This window comes from Fukomys damarensis, unplaced genomic scaffold (assembly GCF_012274545.1).
Source record: "Fukomys damarensis isolate Sample0158 unplaced genomic scaffold, DMR_v1.0_HiC HiC_scaffold_3, whole genome shotgun sequence".
Classification (NCBI taxonomy): domain Eukaryota; kingdom Metazoa; phylum Chordata; class Mammalia; order Rodentia; family Bathyergidae; genus Fukomys; species Fukomys damarensis.
In genome coordinates this window covers 29,956,863-29,973,016 of record NW_022900915.1, presented here as the reverse complement: position 1 = coordinate 29,973,016, position 16,154 = coordinate 29,956,863, and the positions used below count along the sequence as shown (strand labels likewise).

General features: G+C 34.9%; 1 pseudogene; it reads right to left on the bottom strand.

The window, feature by feature from the left end:
- Positions 1–13,860: 13,860 nt before the first annotated feature.
- LOC104847787 lies at positions 13,861–14,425 on the bottom strand (annotated as a pseudogene).
- Between the last annotated feature and the right edge of the window lie 1,729 nt (positions 14,426–16,154).

Sequence of the window (16,154 nt, the reverse complement as noted above, 5' to 3'; positions counted from 1 at the left end):
CAAAATGGTGTGTGTTGAGCCTTGTCAGAGACATTCTTTCATTTTTATTTCAATGTGTAGATTGGTGGAATGATTCCAGTTTTACTTCTTGGATTTGGATTCGGGCTCTCCCAGGTCCTCAGAGCGATACTGGACTATCGTTTTTACCTCTGTGTTATTCGCTATACAATAAAGAATTCAATAGTGATAGTAGAGATCGTTAGGACTCAATGAATAATCATGTCTAGAGATTTTAGAATAGTGCCTGTCATAGCTGTCAGTAGTGCACAGTGAAGTGTTTGCCTTTAAAATTGTTTTAAAAAATCAGTTTCTATTTTCTATATTCAACATTTATCAGTCACCTACTGATAAATGTCCAGTACTGAGAATACAGCTTAACTGCAACACACTTGTTCTTTACCAAGATTTAGAGTTTAATCAAGGGACACTGACAGCAAAATAGTGACCCTAAATCATGGTAAATGCTCCATTGGGGAAAATATGCAGGGCTAATTGAGAGCAATTACTCCTAATTTGAGCATTCAAGGAAGTTTTTCTGGAGGAAATTGTGGAGATTGGAAATTGCTCGATACTTTGTTTCAAAGAAAACCTTTCTGAGTCACTGATAACATTCAGAAAAATCTCTCATAATATTTTTGAGTGGTAAATCTCATGCAGATTCGTGGAAAATGCAATTTTTATTTTTACACCAGTAGATCAAATCATCTCCTACTATTACTGATGCAGTTATCTACTGAGACCTGCGCAATTTTTCAATTTCTTGAAGATGAATACTCTTAATTCACACTTTCTATATGCAGCTCATTTCTGTTTTGTCTTGATGATTTCAGTATTTGTCTGTCCTATCCTGTACTGTAGGTCCCTAGATGTTTTCTTGGCCAATGATCTTGTCCTTCACCATACTCTGCCACTAACTTCCATGCTTACATCTCAAGCCTTACTTTCATCAGTGAAATTACTAAATAATCTCAATCTGCCTTGTTTGTGACCATCTCAGTCTATCTTTCCAGTTTGTTTTCTATAGGTCCCTTGACCCAGCCATATTTTAATTCCTCAAGTTCTATAACATTGTTTGGTTTCCTCTCTTCATGTCATCAATTACCTCCTTGCCCAAATTAAATCCTATAATTAATTATTTTATTGAAAAAAATTTCAAGTTCTTTTATTTTTCAATGCTCAAGTGGAAAAAGTCAAGTTAAATATATCACTTCAGATATGGAGATAAACACATATTAATACACTTTCACTTAAAATTCATCAGCATTAATCTACTGTGGTTTATTAATTCTTACTGGAAATAATTCCCTAGCCCATTTAATTGACTTTCACACTTTACTGAATAACCATTTCACACTTGCTGTATTAGTTATCTATTGCTGTGTACTGTAACAATTGTCCTAATATTTAGCAACTAAAAGCAACAAACATTAATTATATCACAGGTTCTGATGGTCAAAAATATGGGTTAAACATAGCTGGTTGTCTCTCACAAAGCTGCAAACAAGGTCTTGGCCAGAGCCGCAGTCTTTTGAGGCTTCAGGGGAAGAGGTTCTCTTTCTGAGCTCACATTTGATCACAGCTTCAGACTCTCACCAGCATGGGGTAGAAGACATCAGTTTCTGGTTGTATGGGGCCTTCCATGGGTACATCACAACATGGCAGCATGATTTTCCCTGGAGTGGGGCTGAGAGGGTTTTAGTCACAGTTCTTTCATAACCTAAATTTAGAAGCACTGTCCCTTTATTCTTGCCATTTTTTGTATTTATTAAAAGTGAATCACTGTACTGTATACCTAAAATGTACCAATAAACTCAACAAAAGAAAAAAACAGTGAATCACTAGTTTCAGTTTACACTTAAGGGAGGGGATTACACAAACACAGGAAGTAGGGATGGATGATTAGCAGATGCCTTAGAGGCTTGTCTCCCACACCTTTCTTTTCTCAAATTTCCAAAACTTCCATTTGTTCCATCTCCTCTCTCATCTGCTCATCTTTATTTCCATTTATGAAGTATTAGAGATAACAATACATAGTAGCACAGATGGCCACCACAACACCTGCCCACCGTGAGTCTATGCTTGCAGTTGCTGTTGTTCCTAAGGGTGTTACTCTGATGAGCCCCTCCTTTTTAAACCATCATTTACATGTTGTTATTTTAAAAATTTTTAGTTGAAATCATCATTGAAATAATATAGATCGGTGTGCAGTTCTAAGAAATAACAAAGAGATCTCATGTTCAGTTTACTCAGTTGCCCTCAATGGTAACGTTTTGTAAAACAATACTATATCTTAACCAGAATACTAACCTTGATTGAACCCACTGATCTTACTTTTATTTCTCCTGTTGTATTTTTAGCAGGTGTATATGTGCATGTGGTTGAATTCAGTTTCATCACATGTGGGGTTTGTGCATTCAGTGTCACAGAATTCTGAATAGTTCTGTCCCTAGAAATTCCCGTGTTGTCACTCCCACTTTTTCTTGTGCACCGTCCTTGTTATTAATCATTGGCAACCATGATCCTATCTTCTATTTCTAAGACTTATCATTATAGTAAATTATTATATTAAATTATGTTCAATTTATATTAAATGTTATTGACATGTAATCATGGTAACCTTTTGGCATTGACTATTTTCACTCGGCACAATTACTTGAAAACCTACTCAAATTGTATGTATTGGTAGTTTTTGTCCTTGCTTAGTAATATTTGTTGGGATATATACACCTGTATACCACAGTTTAACCATTCACTCATTTAAGGACATTAGAAATATTTCCAGTTTTTATCTATTGTATAGAAATCGAATGTATATTTATGAGCACATATTTTGTAAACATAAATTTCCATTTCTCTGGGACATGGGCCTACTACTGCAGTTGCTGGGTCATATGGTAACTGCCTGTTTAGTTTACATATAAAAATTCACTATTTTACAGGGTGCCTATATCATTGTTCACCCCCCTCAATAATATAGAAATAATTTAGTTTATCTGCATCTTTGTCAGCATTTGGTTTTGTCACTACTTCCTATTTTAGCCATTCTGAGAGATGTGCAGTAATATATCACTTTGCATTTATCTGCATTTCTTTAATGGCTAATTATATTAAACATCTTTTTGTACAGTTATTTGACATTTGTATATCTTCTTCAATTATCATCAAATTTTTATAATCTTCAAAACTCTTCCTACATCTCCTGGTATAGCCACTACCTCACTCTCTTACCTGCCCACTTGGACACCACTGACAGCTTTGTTTCTGTTCATTATGCTGGTTCCTTGCTTCCTGGGTCTTCCCAATAACTGTTGCATCTCACTCGCACTGTTCTTGTCTTTGTGGAGCCTTCCATTATTTTCATTATTTTAATAGCACAAATTTTTTTGTCTTAGCTCTTTATCAAAGGGCAGAGAAAGCAGATGGCCATACTAGAGTCAAGAATTTCAAAATAAATAATGAAAAGACTAGAAGTATAAACTTTCTTCTGCTGCACAGCTTTTGTAGAGTGTCAAGTTCAGTTCCTAAACTGGGACACTGTCAGTTTACCAGTGACAGAATGTTCCCTGGGTAGCAGTCAGATGTGTCCGCTGGTAAATGTTCTGTTTGTGTTCCAGGATATAATGATAGCTTCTTCTTTGGAAGTTGATTCTCTTTCTTCTGAATGAGATTTAAAATTTCCAGCTGAATTTAACTGTTAAGACGTTAGGCCTCTAAAAATAAATTAAGCCCTTTCCACATAGAAGTGATGAATGTGTTTATACTTAAATAAATTTTTTTTGTCCACATTCCTGTTGAATAATACATACATAAAAAACAGCCCAGTCAGTTTTGTTTCTCATGTATTTACCAGGGATTATGTAGAAGTTATTTGAGGCTGGGACTTGAGCTGCTATGCTATAAAGATCTTCAAATGGCTTTGATCCTCACAGGACCAAGGAAATTTTTCTCTGGACTTGGCTGTTGCTACTCAGTCAGTATTCTAAGAAGTCAGACTTCTTGGAATTTATATGCCCCAAATGACTATATATTGTCATTTAAATTGGGTTCCAAGGCACCAAAGGCAAATTCCATTGCTGTCCTGCTTCTTAAATCTGGATACCAACAATGTAAGTTTAGATTTATTACCTCTTGTAAAATCAGTGTTCTTATTACTTAGTTTGCCAAAAAGCCTCTGTTTCTTTTTCTTTTTTGGGTACCAGAGATCAAGCTTGGGACCTTGAGCTGTGAGGCAGGCGGCAGAATCACTGAGCTAAATCCCCAGCCCTAAAATGCCTGTTTCTAAAAGGAAAGGCAGTACCTGAGAGAGTGAAATGGCCACTGACGAGGGAGTTTACTAATTTATTGTTTTACAAAGGCCCTCATTTGATAGCATACTTCACACCAAATAATATCTCTCCAGAATTCTGATTCCTCATCACGGCACTTCCCCTCTGGACGCATATGCTATGATTTGTGTTGCAGAACTGCTCAAGACTGCAGAAATTTTGGTATTAAGAATTAAATCATTTTTAAAGACCCAGGAGGATCTGTTCTCCACTGAGAGAAATACAAACTTGAAGGAAAATTGAAATGCATAAAAACATGGCAAGTGGATGTAAAACAACAATAACAAACAAGCAGGGTTGTCTGGAGTATATCACCCTTGACAATGTGCCTTTAGTTAACCCTTGAGGATTAGCAGCAGTGTCTGCATTTTAAAACAATGTTCCTTGTTTTCAGTGGAGTTCCTGAAAACCCAAGGAAGATTTGTTAAATGGATGACTTAAGAGAAGTTCTTTTTGTGGACATTGGTTTGCTCTGTGTAGCTTCTTCCATCAACTCTCTATTATAATCCATTGCTCAAATAGTCACTTTCGGTATTTATCAGTGGAAACATTATGTAACAGCGGTGGTCAAGCGCTAACTCAGTGCTGAATTATAATCCTGTGTAGTTAGTGCTCTCGTTAATATTCAAATAAATTGAAAATCTTGGCAGGGTTAATTCTGGGTCTTTAAGAGAAGCAGTTAGCATTTTTTCTTTTTGATCTCTGGGGTAGATATTAGTAAAGTAATAGTACATTCCATAATTATGCTGGTAATTATGATGCCTATGTTACCTGTATCCAAATGGATGAACATCTAACAAGTATCTTGATAAACTAAGATTGAAAAATGTTAATAAACATTTATTTAAAAGGTTCATTTTAGAAGCTTTGTGTGACACAGGGAGCCTATAAAAACACATTAATAATGATCATGAAATCTTTCTTCAACTGCTATAAACCTGAAGGTGAACAAAAATATAAACTGACTTTTTAATTATATGAGGCATGAAGTGTAGTATCATAGAATAAAGAGAAAGGAATATAACTTAAAGCGGTGCTCAGTGAAAGGTGTATGAAAATCTATCTGGTAATTTAGATCAGGGCCTCTAAAGACATATTTAATTCAAACAAAGAAGGAAAACATTCTCAACATAGAAAGACACCAGAAAAAAAATATCGCAGAAGAAACTATAGCACAGAAGCCCCCAAATTTTCTCAGTAAGATTGTAAGGTAAGAGAACTGGATCAGTAAAGACAATTTTTTTTGTTGTTGTTGTCCTAGGGATAGAACTCTGGTCCTTGCGCTGGTGAGGCAGGCCACCGAACCGCTGAGCTAAATCCCCGGCCCTATTAAAGATAATTTCAAGTAAGCCACATTTGGTCTTGCTCCGAATGCTAGACCAGAAAGTTTGGACTTTGCTTTGTAAGCAATTGCATATTTGCCACTTGCTCACTCCTTTGACCCTTTCCTTCCCAGCTTCTCCATGAAGTAGCAGTTTGTTAACCTAACCCTAATAAGACTCCATCGTGCTCAAAATATAAGGTATGTCAGCCCTCTCATCACCACGGAGTAGGATGTGCAACCATGTTGCCAGTCACACTTGGTTTCTGGCATAGGGTACATGTTCTGGGAACCGTGAAACATCTCAGTTGTTGAAATTCTTTTCTTCTGTGTCTTTGAGACAGGGTTTCACTATGCAGTTCAGGCTGGCCTTGAATTTGCTATGTAGCACAGGTTGACCTCAAACTCCCAGTGAACCTCCTGCCTCAGTCTCTCAAGGGCTGGGATTACAGGCATACACAACCATGCCTGGCCATTGATTATAGTAATTCTTATGTTTTTCATTTGAGGTCAATTTTTTTTTTTTCCTGTACCAGGGATTAAACTAGGACCTTACACATGCGAGGCAGGGAAAAGCTACTGAACTAAATCCCTGGCCCAGATATTTCTGTTTGGGTCAAATAGCAATTTTAATAATTACAAAATGCCTTAAACTTCAAGTAGCAACATTTTCAATTGTCTGGAGAAATATCTCACTTTCAAGTCAACACTGATGCTTTTTGGATTACAATTTTACTTTCTGGTGTATCCTTGATGGGGAAATGAGCTGCTGGGTTCTGAATGTTTAGTTACAGGTTGGAGACTTGCTATGGATAAAAACAATTACTAGACAAAGGAGAAGGGAAGGTGGGAGGCGGAGGGGAAAGGAAAGAAGGGAATGGAATTAGTATGAGAAAATGAAAAAAAATGGAAACAAAGTCTTTGTAAATAGGGAGGGGTTGAAGAGAGGGCAGGGCGAAGAGAAAAAAAAATAAGAACCAAGATAGATTACACAAAGGTGCACATTCCCACTGATGAGTGTAGTTATATTGTATACCTAAAATGTACCAATGAAATTAATAATAAAAAATTACTAGAAATCTAACTGCATTTAAATCCACATATTTCTGCCCCTTTGGGCAGACTGTTTTCCCCTCCACCCTGGCTTTTTACAACATCTACCTAAATAATGTTGTTAAATGCTTTAAAAAGGTAAAGGATTGTTTTTAACATCTTATGAATGATCTCATTTGAAGGTTACTTTTCATACGAAATTTTTTACCCCAGTTGCCCAGCCATGTGCATAGAAATTGTGCAGTAAGTGCATGAAGAATGATCGTTGCTGTGAATTGGGTCATGAGGTACCAGGTTGTTTCAATACGTGAATACACCGTGGAATGTAGGCCACTGTGCAAAACTTCTCTTTGCTGTCTCATCTTCAATTTAGTGCCCAGTGATCAATCAGTAAGTTTGGAGGACTGCTGCTGAGAAATGTTAAGTAAGCAGCAAAGATATGTAGCATACACAAAGAACACATAGTTACAAGTCCAAGTATGAGAACGGGGAATGGTCCTGGGCAAGAAATAGCATCTCATCATCTTCAACTATGGTAAGTAACACAGTCTACTAGAAACTGACTAAGAATTATAGAGATCTGAGGTGGATAAGATGGAAAGGAGAGGAGGAGAAAAAGGAAAGAAAAAGGATCAAGATGGGATATGTACATACCCAATACCTCGCGATGAATATGCTCAGTAGATATTGCAAATATGTATTAATAAAAATTGAAAAAAGAAATCATTTTATTCATTATAGGCACATATAGAGAATTATATGGAAGTTAAATCATCAGCTTTTAAATGAAGGATAATTTATATTGTAATGCAGATTTCCTGACATACGTAAATCCTCTGAGTTCTTGTTTTGTTTTTAATCTAGTACAACGGATTGACACAATATTTTTCTTTTTTTTAAAAAGAATGATTTGGAATGATTTGAGTCTTCCAGTGTGTTCAAGTTATCAGATAATCTGTTTTTGTCGTCGCTCTAAACTGAGGTAATTTCATCTCCTGAGGTCGAAGTAAGGAAAACACAGAATGTGAACAGCTTTATCAGAAATTGGTTAGATTCAAGATGAAACACTATTTTATGTTTTCTCACATAGCCTTTATTAGCAACTGTAGTAAAATAAGCTCCTATAGTATCATATCAGTAGGGAGAAGAATATCAGATTTATCTGATTTCAAATCACTCAAACTCCTCATTACTAATAATCTCGTAACAGATAGAGCAATGGAAAAATAGTGCTTTATTTAAGCAACCTGACAGCAGGTTTTTGTCCATCCATGTACATTCCAATGTATAACGCATTACTGTCATTTCCTGTAATTGTTTTCCCACTGGCACAATAGCTACGTGTAGGAGTAAGAATTGATTACAGTTTTGTAAATACAGATTTTGTTACAAGTCTAGCAAATAGTAGACTCATAAAATTTTGGACACATAAGAATCAAATCTCAATTGACGAGATTTGAATGAATAGCAACTTTTAAAAAGCAACAAAGAAGAAGTTTTGGAAACAGTAATAAAATGTAAAGAAATGTTGCATACAAGATATTTTTAAATCTCCAGCCTCATCATATTTTGTATTATCAGTGTCATGTTGGAAACCTTCTGTAGAATTTAAAGATCATACTCGTTTGTGATGAGTCTCTTTTTCTGAAAATTATAATTTGAGATAGCAAATTATGCTTTTATATGAGTGTTATAGTCATGCAGCCAATACAATATGCAACCCATAAGAGTACTTTCTGTCATAATTTATTTGCAGGGGCCATGCTCATAGGACACATTCAATATTCATTTTCATCACAAAACTAATGCAATACACTCATAGGAGAATTTTATTTTTGCACACAATGCCTGCCTTGGTGCTTAACAATTTTCTTATTTCTATGAAAATAATAATGCACGTAGTAAAAATTTTAAGGTGTGCAACAAAAAATATCTTCCTCTTAAAAACTTCATCTACTCCCCAGAAGCAACCTATGTATCCTCCCAGAATTATTTCTAGAATATCCACAAGCATATGGATGCGTAGTGTTTCATTCCAGTGGGAACATACATACAAACTGTTTTGTCATGTGCTTTATATCGTAAAGAGTTTTCCAAATGACCATAAAAATTTGTTTCGTTCTTTTTAACAGATGCACATGGTCTTCTTTCCTATGTATGCTCACTTTTCATTTAGTGAACTGACTATTGAGAAACATCAAGGTTGTTTACAGGTCTTGTTTTCCTCCTTCTAATACAAATAATGCTGTAAAAGTGATATTGTACACATACATCTAAGTTATGCATGGATACATGTGTAAAGTAAATACTTCAGAGTAGAGTTACTGAGACAAAGCATAAGCAGAACTTATATTTTGGTAAATTCTTCTTCACAGAGACTACACCAATGAAATAATCATCACTTCTTACTCTTGATAATATTCTGTATTCTCTGGCCTTTTCATTTATTAAAAATGTTTATTATTACCATTCTTTTCTGTTTAATTTTGGTTCATAGAACTTATTCTCACCTAGACTTATCTATCCTCAGTTAATTTTGTTTATTGATTTTCTTCATTAGCAAATAAGCTACAGAGTGAGAAATTTTTTCTATTTTTGACTTATTGAGCTTTATTATTTAGAAATGTTCCTTGAAATCAGATATACTTAATATGTGTGCTTCAATGAATAAATGGCTGAGCTGTACTCAACACTTAAACTCTAAATAACACTTGGCTAAAATAAGTGTACCAGAGTTTTCTATCTTGACTCCTGAAATTAGAAAGTGAATGCCTGCCCCCGTAGTTACTTTTATAACTACACAAATTTTCTTCTAGTGCTTTCACATTATTACACAGTAACAATTTTGGTTTTATATTTAAAATTTTTCAAATGCAAAATGGGGCAGAGATCCAGTTTTGTTTTCTCTAAAAGTACTATATAACAAATTTTAAAAATTGGTGTGGTTCTTATTGAACTACTTCCCTCTTTACAGTGTACCTAGCTCTAAATGCTTTTGCTTTATTTTGGGACTTTCATTGTGTTCCATTGATCTGCCTGTAAATCTCTTGCTATGTCCCATTATTCTCCTTAACTTAACTCAATGACATATTTCCTCAGGTTGTTTCCCTATGAATGCTATTATATCTATAGGACTTTTCTAATTAATATTTTATTTTCTTCAATTGAGTTAGAATTGATTGCCATGTTTTAACATAAATTATATGTGAATCTAAACAATTTATAGGAAATTCATATATGCAAATTGAGTACTTTTTAAAATTATTTTTCATTAAAACACATTAATCATACAACTTAATGGGATTCACTGTGATATTTTCTTACATGTGTAGAGCATGGATTAATTATACCCATCTAAATCTTGCTCTTTTACTCCTGGCACCATTGCTAGTTCTTAGTGAGCACTCTTCCACTTAAGATTAATTTTAAAAATTTTGTTTTAGCTTCCACATATGAAATATAGCACATGATACTTATCTTTCCATGTCAGATTTATTTTGATTAACATGTTTTTCAGTTCCATCCATGTTCTCATAAATGGCAAATTTCCTTCTTCTTTATGGGTGCATAATACTCCATTAGATATAAATAATATATTTTCTTTCTTTTTATAATTAATTTTATTGGTACATTTTAGGTATACAATACAATGACATTCACTATTAGAAATTTGTAGATTTACATAATCTATCTTGGTTCTTATTTCTTTTCCCATTTTCCTGCCTTCCCTTCAACCTTTCCACCCCTCCCTATTTCCAAAGACTCTGGTTCCATTTTCCCATATTAATTGTTTTCCCTTCTTTCCTTTCCCCTTCCCCTCCCACTTCCCTTTTCCCTTTAAACGTTTTCTTCCTATTTCACATTATCTGTTATACCTTTTTGTCCTTGTTTACACTTTCAGTTTCTCACACTGGAGAAACTATTCAGTATTTATACATATGTGTCCTATTTATTTTACTTAAGACTATTGCCTCAATGTGCATACATTTAGCTATAATTGTCTCTAATTTCTTATTGTTTATAGAGGTGAAGTACTCCATTTTATTTTAAAAAAACACATTTTCTCTGTCCAGTCTCCAGTTGATGGGAAACTGGGTTGTTTCCAAATTTTAGCTATTACAAATTGTGCTGCTATGAGCATGGGTGCACATATATTGCTGTAGTACGATTCTTTTCAAATCTTTGGGGAAGATACCCAGCTGTGGAATAACTGGGTCAAATGGGACTTTCAGTGCTAGTTCTTTGAGGCATCTCAATACTATTTCCACACTGGTTGCACCAATCTACACTCCCTCCAGCAGTGGAGCAGGATTCCTCTTTCCCACAGCCCTGCAAGCATTTGTTATTGGTTGATTTCATGATAGCAGTCATTCTTTCTGGGGTGAGGTGGAATCTCAGTGTTGTTTTCATCTGCATCTCTTGAATGATCAGTGATTTTGAACATTTTTTCATATGTTTATTTGCTGTTTCTACTTATTTTTTTTTCTTTTTATTGAGTTTATTGATACATTTTAGGTATACAGTACAATTGCGTTCATTATTGGGATCTTGTACCTTTACATGAAAGGTCTTGGTTCTCATTTTTTTTCCCCTTGTCCCTGCCCTCCCTTCACCCCCGCCTCCCTTCCCTATTTACAAATACTTTATTTCCATTTTTTCATTTTCTCATATTTTTTTCTTTTCCCTTATTCCTTTTCCCCTACCCTTCCCACTTTCTCTACACCTTTAGCCCTTTTCTTCCTATTTCACTTTGTCAATTATCTCATTAGAATCTTATGTACTATTATAGCTTTTCACACCAGAGAAACTATTCAGTATTTACACGTGTGACTTATTTATTTCACTTAGGAGTATATCCTCAATATGTATCTATTTTCCTATGAATGTATCTAATTTCTCATTCTTTATGGCTGACTAATATTCCATTTTATAGAAAAACCACATCTTCTTTATCCAATTTCCAACTGATGGGTAATTGGGCTGTTTCCAAGATTTAGCTATTACAAACTGTGCCGCTATAAACATGGGTGCGCATATATCACTGTGGTATGATTCCTTTAATTCTTTTGGAAAGATACCCAGCAGAGGGCAGACTTCCAGTTCACCAATGGCAAACAGTAGGGCAAATGAGGATGAAAAGGCTGATAGAAAACCACCAGTACACCCTGAACTCAAAGCACAGGAAGTAACAAAACAGATCAATCAGGCTCTGTTTCTCCTTCTTTGTCTGAGAAATATCTTTTCATTTTAGATGCCCATTTTTGGATTAGGTCTTTAAAGTTGGGAGGTCTGATTTTTAAAGCTCTTCATATATTCTAGACCTGAGGAACAGCTGGTTAAAATTTTTTCCCACATTGTGGGTTGTTGCTTCACACTGTCAGTGATTTCTCTTGTAGTGCAGAAGCTTTTTAATAAGAATAGATCCCACTTGTTGATTGTTTGTTCCAGTTCACGAGCACCTGAGGTTTTATTCATAAAATATTTTAGTAAGACCCTAGTTCAAAATATAAAAGGACTGGGGATATAATTCAGTGCAAAGGTCCTGATTTCAATCCCCAGTTTTGAAAAACAAAGCAAAACAGAAAACCAAACCAAACCAAGCCAAAAACTACAGCCACACACAAAAACATAAAACATCCCCCAAACAACAAAAAAACTATATATCTACATATCTATATATTTGTGTGTGTGTGTGTATGTGTGTGTGCACCCTTATTCTCAAAAGAATGAGAAAGCATATTGGTTTAGTTTCCATATTTCTAACAAAAGGTGGGATTTCTAAATACTTATTTATAGTCTTCTAACCTGAGATTCCTTAGGATACCAAGCTTTTCCAGGCCTAATAAGCTACTCATGATAGCTGACCTTTTTTTTCCTGCAGGTCTAACAGCAGGCATCCAGCAAAACTGGAGTTATGATCAAGTTGGCTTGTTCAAGTTTTGAAACTGTGACCCTGGTCCATTAGCACCATTCTTTACTCAGCTAAAACAATGAATCAAGCTCTTGTTGCTGTGGGATAAGGGGCAGAGAGCAAAAGGAGAAGGGTACTGAGGGCAGTTGTGTACATTGTTAATAATATGATACATAGTGAAAATGTAATTTGCCTGTTAATATATTTGAGGTTTAAAAATCACCAATCACAGATATAAGCCAACACCACCAGATTTTTACAATATTGGAATAACTGCATTTGCAAGTTTTCTGGTATAACTGAAATTTATCAATATGCTAGAAGAAATAAATTATATATTTGCAGGCAGTAACCAATTACAATTAAAAAGGACAGATTAGATAAAATTATTTGTAATTGTTTCCAGTTTCATCTTTTTTCTGGGGGAAGCCTGGAAAAAAGTATGGAAAACAGTCTTCATATATGTAAGAAATGGCATCTGATATTATATAGATGTATTTTTCCCTCAAAGATAGATGGGTCATAGATATTTTCATATATAATGGTTAAGACTTCTATTTTATTCCTTTATTCATTTTTAAGACTGAGTCTCACCAAATTGTCCAAGCCGTTTGTGAAATTATGATCCTCCTGCCTCAGCTTGCCAATTGGTTTAGATCATAGGCATGTGCCACCATGCCCGGTTTCACTTTTGTATTTATGAATACAGAGTGGATGCCAGTTTGTAGAATATAGTTAATAACACTACAAACCAGCCAATCAGCAACATAATTATTTTCTTGGAAAAACAGTACTTTATGACATTCCTCCAAAATCTAACATAGGTCTCAAGTTCAAAAATAAAAAGGGAAATAAATATCATCAGTGGTTGCTACTTTAGAGCCCAAGAAACTTTTTAACAGAATTTCATGTCTACAATTTGGTTCTGTTTCAGAGCATGCATTGTTTATTGGATGAAAAACCTGGGTGGCAGAGGTGCTCATTTTTGTTGGAGAGAGCCCAGGGCAGAAAGCTACAGGGGAATTAGCAAGAGATGCGTTTCTCTGGACAGACAACCAAAATGAGGAGGTAGTTATTCTGAGAAGTTTTCAAGTAGACAGTTTGCTTCTATACTGAATGTTGGGGAAATAGCAGGAGCTTCACTGAGATGAAGAGAGCAACAGGGATACTTCTCCTGCAAGGAAGTCAGGACCAAGGGTTTCAGTGCAGCTTGAAAATGGTTCTTTTCTGATGCTGGAGAAAGTATCTTGCTACATCACCACACACAGCAGCCCCAAACAACCTGATTCCCATCGTCACTGCTGTTGAGCCTTCTCATTCTGTACTGGTTTATTTATCTTATGAGTCTGTCAAATGAATCTTCAACACCCTGTTTGGTCTTGGCTGAGGTTTCAAAGAACAGAATCCTGTAACTATTGGCCAGTTCACTGCCTTGTTTTGTGTCTACAGTCCTTGTTGGCAAATCACACTTGTTTCCTATCAGCACCATAGATACACCATCTGTGTATTTTACTCACTTAATCTGCTCCCTGTAGAGGTTAATATTTGCAAACAATTTGCTTTTATTGGCGGCAGACACACAGAGGAATCCTTTGTCTGTCTTCACTTATTGGTCTTTCATGGCACTGTACTCCTCTTGTCCAGCTGTATCCAGGGTCCAACAGACATGTTTCACCATCCATAACCACCAGTTTTTGGTAAGAATCCTGTGTGGTGGGATCATTCATCAGCAAAGTGGTTCTAGATTAGTTGGATTGTCAGTGCACTTTTCCTGACACCACCTGACCCAATCAGCACCAGTTTATACTAAGTCATTTCACACTAACAAGAGCCTCAGGCTCTTCTGTCCCAACTTCAGATGAATCTCAACTGAGAAAAATGTTGAGAACCCTGGAACCACCATGAACAGCACCCACCAGGGAGCAACACTTGATAATAATAAATTTTCTTTATGCATTCATCTGTTAATAGGCACCAGGGCTGATTCCATATTTTAGCTAATATGAATACTACCACAATAAACATAACTATACAGGTAACACTATTGTATACTGGCTTCATTTCCTTTGGACATATATTCAGTAGTAAGATATCTGGGACAAATGATAATTTTATTTTTCATGTTTTTGAGGTTTCCTCAAACTGTTTCCATAGTGGCCATACTAATTTAGATTCCCACCAATAGTGCCTAAAGATTCCTTTCTCTATATGTTCTTACAAGCAAATGCCATCTTTGTTTTATTGTAATAGCCATTTTAATTGGGTGAGATAGAATCTCAGTGTAGTTTGATTTGTTTCCCTGAGGAACAAACTTATTAATTTTTATATATTCATTTGTTTATTATTTTGAGAATTATACTTTCATGCCATTTCCCCATTTTATGATTGGATTTTTGAGTGTTTTATAAATTCTGGATTTTAGTCCTCTGTCAGATGGATGACTGAAAACTATTTTCTCTCATTCTGTACATTGTCGTTTCACTCTGCTGATTGTTTACTTCATGTGCAAAAGTTACAATGATTTAATCTCTTTTGTCAATTCTTGTTTCTGTTTCCTAAGCTATTAGAGTCCCACCTAGAAAATTATTGACCCATATTAATATCTTACATTGTTTTCCTTGCATCCTTGGAATGAAGCCAACTTGATCATAGCTTATTATATATATATATATAGTCTATCTAGCTTTATGATCTGATGAAAACAATGTGTATTATACAGTGGTTTGTGGAATGTTCTGCTAATTCCACTTGGTCTGTAGGTAGTTTAACTCTGTTGTTTCTTAGATTGATTTTTTTGAGGGGGTCTGGATGATCTATTTATTTGTGCTAATAGGACACTGAAATTCCCTACTATAAAAATTTTGATATATATAGTCTATCTAGCTTTATGATCTGATGAAAACAATGTGTATTATACAGTGGTTTGTGGAATGTTCTGCTAATTCCACTTGGTCTGTAGGTAGTTTAACTCTGTTGTTTCTTAGATTGATTTTTTTGAGGGGGTCTGGATGATCTATTTATTTGTGCTAATAGGACACTGAAATTCCCTACTATAAAAATTTTGTAGTATTGAAGCCTATATCCCTGTTTAGGTATAGTTATGTTTGTTTTATAAATCAGATGTGTCATTAAGTTCACATAGGTTTATAATCATTATACTTTCTTGAAACTGTTCTTTGATTCTGATTTATCTTCTTACTATTTTTTCTTAAAATTTACTATTTCAAATGCTATTATGACTTTTCCTGTTTTTTTAAATCTTTTTCTTTGTAACAGCATTCTTCGCCCTTTATTTTCAGCCTGCATATATCTTTATTGGTGAGGTGAGTTTCATGTAGGCAGCATGTTGTTGGGTCTTGTTTTATAATCTATTCAATCTGCATCTTGTGATTGGAGAATTCAGATAATTTATATTCAGTGGTATTAAAAATTATAGACAACATACTATTTTATTGATTTTTCTTCTACTTGTTTTGAAAATTTCTTCGCTTCTTATAGATCTTTGTGATTTGAAAGTTTACTGCATTGACAGTTCTAGATTCTT